Here is a 9,517-nt window from a genome sequence, read left to right on the forward strand (position 1 = left end):
TCTGAAAAACAGAACAAACATTCTCATGATTCTTCTCCTTGCCCACACAGGATTCCACTCCTTTGGCTTGTAAGTCTACTGGCAGGGCTGGAGTACTGCTGTGCAGGTATCTTCCTGTCACTTCTGTCAAATTCTCCCTGGACATATTTGTAAAATTGAGTTGGCACATAATAACATTCAGTGTTTCTCAAGCAATTATTTCTTCCTCTTGTTCTCTTCAGTTGTCGACCCAACGGAATGTGCGGCGGCGGGCAGTAAGTGCCACACTCAGGCCGAGTGTCTGAAGGTCAGAAATAACTTCACCTGCGTGTGCCGCATGGGCTACCCGGGCGACGGTCTTCTGTGCAACGACATTGACGAATGCCTCAGGGGCCTGCACAGCTGTCACTCGCAGGCCCGCTGCAACAACACCCCGGGCAGCTACAGCTGTGTCTGCCTCAGTGGATATGTCGGAGACGGCACCACCTGCCAGGACATTGACGAGTGCCAAAAAGACAATGGGGGTTGCCATGCCAATGGCCTGTGCACGAACTACGAGGGTGGGCGACAGTGCAAGTGTAAAGTCGGCTTCACGGGCAACGGCTTCCAGTGTAAGGACGTTAATGAATGCACTAATCAAAAGATCTGCCACTGGAACGCCACCTGCATCAACAACCCAGGGTCCTACGCGTGTACCTGTAATGCTGGCTACAAGGGCAACGGGAACTACCTGTGTCTTGACATAGATGAATGTTCAGAGGCTTCTCGTGTGTGTTCTTCTTCACTTGGCTACAACGGTTGTAAAAACCTGCCCGGCACCTACAGCTGCACGTGTAACAATGGCTTCAAGAGTGACGGGCAGAGCTGCGTGGACATCGACGAGTGTGCGAGCAACATCTGCAGTCTTTCCGCAAACTGCACCAACACCATGGGGTCATACGAGTGTACCTGCATCAGCGGTTTCGACGGAAACGGACTGACGTGCGCAGACATAAATGAATGCAACGAAAACAATCAATGCGACCCCAGCGCTACTTGTGTCAACAGGTTCGGGAGCTATGAGTGCTCCTGTTTGGGAGGTTTTATAGGAGACGGTCGACTGTGTGAAGACATTGATGAGTGTGCAAACTCCAACATCTGCCCTTCTACCACTACCTGCGTCAACACTGCGGGATCGTATTACTGCGACTGTGGCAGCGGCTTCATCTTCAACAACTCCAAGTGCTATGACCAGGATGAATGTGTCGAGGGCCGCTGCAGCCGGAACGCAACCTGTACAAACTCACCTGGCTCCTTCTTGTGTCAGTGCACAGCAGGGTACAGGGGAGATGGCTTCACCTGCACGGATGTGGATGAGTGCTCGCTGGCTATGCAGTGCCACTCCAATGCCCTTTGCATCAACCTCCCCGGCTACTACAACTGCACCTGTCAGGTGGGTTATTCTGGAGATGGGGTGATCCAGTGTAACGATGTGAACGAGTGTCTGGTGGATAGTGGAGGTTGCAGAAACAAAGCTTTGTGTGTCAACAACCAGGGTTCCTTCTCTTGCCTGTGCCAGTCAGGCTTCATCTTGGTGAACCAGACTCTTTGTCAAGATATAGATGAATGTAAGGAGCGGAACAACCTATGTCAAGAGAATGAAGAGTGCAAGAATGTCGAAGGATCATACGAGTGCCCCTGTCGAGTCGGTTACTACCGCCCAGCCAGCAACATGGACTGTGTTGATATGGACGAGTGTAAAGACAACTTGTGCCATGTCAACGCCACTTGCCTCAACACCATCGGGTCCCACACTTGCACCTGTAAGCGAGGTTTTTCAGCAAACGGCACCCAGTGTGACGATATAAATGAGTGTTCTGTGGAAGACCCATGCCACCCACGGGCTCTATGCACCAACTTCATTGGGGACTTCTTCTGCTCCTGTCAGCAGGGTTTCAAAGGGGATGGCTTCTCCTGTCAGGATGTGGACGAGTGCGTCCTGTCCGATACCATTTGCCCGGCCTTCTCAAAGTGTATCAACTCCCCTGGAGCTCATGTTTGCTCATGTTTAAATGGCACAGTGGCCTTTATTGGCACCTGCGTGCCACCCAGTCTGTTGTGTGACCCTGCCTGCCACAATCACGGCCTGTGCCACCGATCGCCTGCCGGATACCAGTGTGTGTGTGACCTTGGTTATGTGGGCGACGGGTTGGTTTGCTCTGACATAGATGAGTGCCAGAGAGAAAACATTTGTCCTCAAAATAAAACGGAGTGCGTAAATATCCCGGGATCGTTTTCCTGTGCCTGCAAAAAAGGCTACACTTTCAATGGAACACTCTGTCTTGGTAAGACAGTTTTATTGTTTAATCTATTGAGTGCTAGCTTGGTTTCAGACCTCCAAATTGCTGTCCACATCTCTGATATGTTACGCGAATGAGTCCATCATAACTAGGCTATAGTAAGTGAAACAAAAATGGCATTGTGGTCTTGTTCGTCAGCTATGAGTAACTGTGCCTATCTAAAAGAATAGTTCATAAACTGCACTGAATGTACCAAATACGATTGATGTGTTCTCTAGAAGCCATTATCTGATCTTTTATGGTTCTCACTTTTCCAATATATATAAATCCAAAAGCGGACAATGAAGACAAACAGAAGACCGAAATAAATAAACTGTGGTTTATCCCTAATCCTTGTAACATTTAATGTGAATACTCATTCTAGTTTTGAACAAAAAGCAAGTTCAGGGCTTGCAAAGGAAATAATTGAAAATATTGCATTAAAAGTTACATAATTCATGAAGCAAAGAATAGTTCTGTCACATGACACTTCAAATATTATAAAAGCACATTTTGATATACTAAAATGGGAGATCATGGGACATCATGTTTCATAATCATATCAATGAACAATAATCAGATGAGTTTTCACACATTTCAATTTGACATGACAGCATCAAAATAATGAGTTACATATCTTTTTCTTTAATTCTGACATGGTTTTCTTTGCCACCGAACTAAGCAGTTGTTTTGTACCTCACTTCAAAATAAAAGTTATCGTGTAAAACTCTAACAACACACAAAAAATGATTCACTCTGATTCCTCCACAGATGTGAACGAGTGTGAAACAGGTCAGCAGGAGTGTAGTGAGTTTGCACGGTGTGTCAACACAATGGGCAACTATTTGTGCTTCTGTCTCAGCGGCTTCACAGGTGACGGGAAGAATTGCTCTGGTAAGTATCAATTCCTCATTATTTAATATCCATTGCACCAGTTGGTTCTTTTGCCCCAATACATTGACCCCCTTAGCACCATTTGGGGCTGTTTCCCTGACACTGTCCCATTTTGGATAAATTATAGACTTTGATGAGTGCCAAGTCCAAAATGGAGGATGCCATCCAGTTGCCAGTTGTACTAACGCGCCTGGATCTTTCTACTGTGCCTGCCCACCTGGCATGGCGGGCAATGGCTTTGACTGCCAGGACGTGAATGAATGTGAGCAGAACTCCACCCTGCCACACAACTGCAGCGACCAGGCGTTGTGCCGCAACACAAACGGGTCCTACATCTGCCAGTGCCAAGATGGATACCAGGGTGACGGCTTTGTTTGTGAGGATGTAGACGAATGTCAGCGGGAAAGCGAGGCTTGTAGCAAGAACATGACATGCAACAACGCCCCTGGTTCCTACACATGTTGGTGTATCTTGGGCTTGGTGTATGACGAGGGCACATGCGTGAGTGAAGACACCTGCCTGAATGCTAGTAGCGTCTGCCACCCGCTGGCCGAGTGTCACCAACATCAGGGGTCCTTCTACTGCCAGTGCGAAGATGGTTATAAAGGAAATGGCACCGAATGCTGGGATGTGGATGAATGCGACAAATCGCAAGATGAAGTCTGCCCTTCCTTCTCTTACTGCCTCAATACTTTTGGCTCCTACATCTGTGAATGCTGGGAAGGGTTTCAGGATAATAAGACACATTGTCAGGACATGAATGAATGTGTGACGGGGAACTTCACCTGCCCTGACAACAGCACGTGTACTAACATAGAGGGGAGCTACAAATGTACATGTAACCCAGGCTTCTCAGGCAACGGCTCCCTGTGTTTGGATGTAGACGAGTGCTCCCTTGGCTTCATCCAGTGCCCTAAATTCTCCAACTGCCGCAACACAGTTGGATCTTTGGTCTGTGAGTGCTGGGAAGGTTACCAAGACAACAACACTGACTGCGGGGATATCGATGAGTGCCGAGACATCTCTACATGCCCTGAACATAGCACATGCATCAACACCAACGGAAGCCACCTATGCCATTGCAACATTGGATTTTCCCACGTGGATGACTTGTGTGTGGACATTGATGAATGTAGTGACACGGAGCTTTGCACCAATGGCACTTGTATGAATGCTATCGGCTCATATTACTGTGAATGCATGAAAGGATTTTGGAGTAATGGGACGGAGTGCGTGGATGTGGATGAATGCTCAGTTTCCATTAACTCCTCAGTGTGTCTGCATCATTCAACATGTGTCAACATACCTGGGTCTTACCGTTGTCCCTGCAATCAGGGGTTTGTTCTGAATGGTACTGAGTGTCAGGATGTGGATGAGTGTAACGCCACTGATGACACCTCTTGTCCCGAGCACTCATTATGCAATAACACAGCAGGATCCTTCTTTTGCCTGTGTTCTCCTGGGTACAAACCCATTGGCGCGGGCTGTGAGGATATTGACGAATGCAAGGACAACAATACCTGCCGCTCTGACCAGGTGTGCATCAACATCGCCGGAGCGTACAATTGCTCTTGTCCGTTGGGGTACCAAGAGGAGAAACAGGCATGTGTTGACACCAACGAATGTGAGAATTCACTGTGCCACCCCTTGGCGCGATGCTGGAACACCCTTGGCTCCTTTTCATGCCATTGCTCTCTAGGCTTTACTGGAAATGGCTCTTGGTGCAAAGACGTGGATGAGTGCGTCGCCTTGACCAAACCGTGCCACCTTCTGGCTCGTTGCCACAACACCCCAGGGTCATTTGTATGCGTGTGTAGGCCGGGCTATGTGAGTATCGGGCCACTGTGTGTAGACTTTGAAGAGTGCCAACAGGCTAATGGGCAATGCCACCCTGCGGCGACCTGCTCCAACCATGCAGGAGGCTTCAAATGCTCTTGTAGGCAGGGCTGGAATGCTACCAAAGACAACGGTCGAGGGAAAAGAGGATGTGTGGACTTGGATGAGTGCGTGTCACCCATGGCATGTCCTGGGCAAACGAGCTGCACCAACCTGCCAGGGACTTACACCTGTTCCTGTCCCCAAAACAGCACAGTGTGCAGAATGATGACTCAGAAGGGTTGGTTATGACTTTGTTAATCATGTTTTCTTTTATTAATTAGTTGTATTACTTATTACTTTTCTTTGAAAGGTTCGAGCAATCTTGAAATGTCACATCACTGTTAAGTGAAAAAGTATTTAAAAAATGTCAGTGTTTTAATGACCTTAGTTTTAAGTAGAAAAGGTTTGTGGTAAAAAAAAATAACGTTTCATCAAAACATTAAAACTGGAGAAAAAAAGCTTTTCATAATTATAACAGCAACAATTAGCAAGTACCATTTATCCAACACCCATAGCAGGGCTCTCAAGTGTCACGCATTGAGCGTGACTGTCACGCATTTCGGTCTTAAGTCACGCCCTCCCGCCACACATCGTATTTCTCACGCTGAAAAAAACCTCTAGGCTATTTAATGTGCCGCAGCGCACAAACATGACCTGGTCGCTGCCCTCACCATGGAGGAATCAAGCACGTCTCCCCGAATCCCCTGCCAATCAATAAAAAGAAATGGGCGACACGAATAGCCAATCAGAAAAACGTATCTGTTGTATCTGGGTGAAATGTAATCCAGCAACCAATGAAAATAAAGCTAATAATAATATGGGGGGTAGGGGGGCTGGTCTATGGGAGGGGGGTGGGGGGGAGGATATGTCACTCTTACCTGTCTTAAAAACTTGAGAGCCCTGCTATAGTGAAGTTAGCAACTAGCATTTGAACTAGGGCTATAACATAAACAACATTACTCTGAGACAGTTTACAATGTCTGCTTACAACTTGACCTCTTTCCATGATATTTCCATTTACGGTTCAAAAACATAAACGCTTCCTCCATTACTTCTCAGGTGGTTTGGTGTCATTGCTATCCAGCCCAGTCTTCAGCACAGTGTGCTAGTTTTCTCCATGTTGCATTAGCGAAGAGGAGAGCAATAGCCGAGTTCACATAGCAACAAGGCATGCTTATAGTTTAGAGTGACAGCTCAAACGACCCCTACTGAAAGTTCAAGGCGCGGCCTGTTGGTGTTTGGGAATTTTTCATTTAAACTGATGACTACATCAATCAATCCGTTCAACGTTTTTTCCATACTTCGAATAAAAAGTGAGAGCTTAAACATTCAAGTCACGTGCTGGTAACAGTGTGCTGATTAGTTCGGTTGATGACAATATAACGAAGCTATAGTTTAACTGTCTATTTCTCCCCAATAGAGAGCAGCCTTTACCCCTTTGGAGCAGAGGTTGGTGATAAAGGATTAAGAATGGACACTGAAGATGGAAATTCTCCATACATCACTCCACCAATGGGTTTCCCTTTCATGGGGAAACTGTACGACAGGGTTTATGTGAGTTTCTAAGTGCATCTAGAATCAGTGGCAGTTCGAAACCATTTCAAATTGGGCAGTGACCCCTTAACATGTAATATATTAAGGAGCCACTACTCCTGGTAATGGTAATGTTCAACGGAATAAAACAGTATAACCTCCATGAGTGGGGTGTTTGAAAGCAGTAAACATATTGGACATGACTTACTGCCGCCTACAGTGTGTAGATGGCAGCATAATATCCCCCATCAAATATCTGATCCCTTACATGTTTTGCTTAAGGGTTTCCAGCAGTGAAATAGTGTAGCAACAATTCACACAGCTCTTATGTTGAAATTCGGACAGAATAAATGACAAAACAAGATTTAAAAGAGAGAAAAGGGACATTAAGTTCAGGATTTTTTAATATCTGTCTGATATCATGTCTCTTTCCTTTCTCAGTTTTCTGACAACGGCCTTGTCCAGTTTCAATCTGTCAGTGAGAATGAGCAGTACCTGCTCCCAGCCCCTTTAGCCACCGGTTTCCCCGACAACATGAATGTGTCTCTGTTGGCGGCGTTTTGGGATGATGCTGACCTCACTCATGGGGACGGACGGCTGCTCTATCAGGTTGGATGTCATGGTCTGGCCGCAGTTTGCGTTTATTTTTGGTTCAGTTGTAAGAATTATGAAAGAAAACAATTCTTTGCAGATGCAGATTACAAAACAAGCTTGTCATATCTAATCATTTTGGAGCTTTATTTTGCAACATATAGCTTTATATCCTCCTCAACTTTTTTTCTAATCTTTCAGGAATACCACGAGCTGGATATGTCGGATGTCTACTCCCAGATAGTGTTCAACCGTACGGCAGACGATGTGTCAAAGTTTGAAGAGGGGAGAGGCATGCCGGCCTTCACCCCGGCCTGGATCCTCAAGATCACCTGGGACCATGTGATGCCCGTCTCCTTGCAGAAGAACTACTCAGAGGTTCAAACCTTTCATTTTTTTAAACTCTAAACCATATTCATCAATATTCATGCTTTTTGCACTGGTTTGGTTTTATGACTATAGTTTGAGCTTTATCTCTCACAATTTTATTTGTGCAATCCTGGTACATATTTAGAAAAAAAAAAAACTTGGTGGGAACAAAGTAGCTGACTAAAGATCATGCATGGAAAAAATCATATTCCCAGTCTCTATAGGACAAAACCTTGGACTGTATATAAGAAGAATAAAACACACCATTAGGGATATAAAAAGATAATTTCTATCAAACTCGGTCTGACTGAAGCTCGACCTTAAATATCTATGTAGCAGCCACAGTGGAAGGTGTGATGGGGCAGGGAGTGTTGTGTTTGCTTGCATGCTTGTCCGACTTTATGGGCTTTAATTGCTATCTGTAGTGTGAATCCTTCACCGTACCATTCAGCTCAGAGAAAGCAGAATTCATAATTCCTGGAGCGCTGGTGTTTTTTTTTTGTTTTTTTTAACTCTGGTGCCACCTTGGGGCTGTTTCACCTACAGGGCTTGAGTGTAGTGAGATCTGCAGCCTGTCTGTGTGTTCTCTCGCAATGTCAGTTTTTTGCATCATTTGTGAGCTCTTGTTAATACACTGAGGTTGAATTATACCCAAGTATGACTCTTAATAGACCCTTTAAATAATTGTTTTAGTACATGAAGGAATTAATGTAAAGATGTCTTTAAAGAGAGCGTATGTGGGTTCTCATTGTACTCGACAACTGTCATTTTCAGACCAACACGTACCAGTGTGTCCTGACCATGGACGGAGCGCGCTCCTTTGCCCTCCTGCGATATGGGGAGATGCTCTGGGGTCCAGGCCAGAGGCCACACCGCGACGCTCTCATCGGCTACACAGACGGACGTTCCTCCCACAGGGAACCCACCGTGCCCCCAGGAAACCTCTTCGGGCCTGGGGGCAGATACAGGCCCCAGCAGGTGAAAGGGGTCATGGGGAAACCAGGACAGCTGGTGTACGACTTGACGGGACGGGCGGGGTCGGATGTGGATCCGCGCATCAGGTGCCAGGCGTGGGCGACCAAGGAGCCTGACCCCGCTGAGTGGACCAAGGAGCTGTCTCTGTGTCCCTGCACCCAGCCTCAGGAGGACCTGTCGTTCCTGCAGGACACTACCGATCCGGGTCCCAGGGTGAAGACGCTGAGGGGTCAGCGGTGGGGGGGGCGCGGGAGGGCACGTCTTCCAGTCCATCCTGTCCAACAGGCGTGGTTCAGGGAAGAGGTGCGTGTACGAACCGGATGGTCCCCTGCTGGCGGGCTACAGTGAACGCTACTTCTCCAGAAACAGCATGCAGAAACACATCGGTAATACGCGTGGTTTTCTATTTTTTGTCAAATCCAACATAAAGAAAAAGTTTGAACACAAATGTGTACTTATACACAAATATGACAAGAAGTTCCTATTAATTGTTTTAAATATGGCCGAAAAAAGTTAGGACAAGGACAAAGTAAGAGACACGTCAAAGCAACCTTCTGCTCTATCTCTGCACTTTCTGACTATTCATCTGTACCTTCAAGTGTAAATATTGAATCAAAGCTCTCTCTCCAGATGAAGATCTCCTGCCGTTCCAGTGGTGTTGTATCGAGTCTCCTCTATGCCACCTTTATCTCAAAAAGAGACCACTGGACCGTTGCCAGGGTTACAGCTGGGACAGCCCTTATGGCTACACTCGGGGCAAGAAGGCGATGCAGGGTGTCGGTGAGGGATTCTTTCCAGTAAACGCAGAGCAAATTGAAACCAGCAGAAGCAGTTTCCACTGATCAGTGGAAACTGGTGTTATACTGGTGTCTGTCAAATCAAAGAGGACTATATTAGGATGAATTTTCCCTTGCAGCGATGGTGTACGGCAGTCTCCATTTCATCACTTTCGACGGGACCGAGTACTCCTTCAAGGCCCT

The sequence above is a fragment of the Taurulus bubalis genome (assembly GCF_910589615.1).
Source record: "Taurulus bubalis genome assembly, chromosome: 14".
Classification (NCBI taxonomy): domain Eukaryota; kingdom Metazoa; phylum Chordata; class Actinopteri; order Perciformes; family Cottidae; genus Taurulus; species Taurulus bubalis.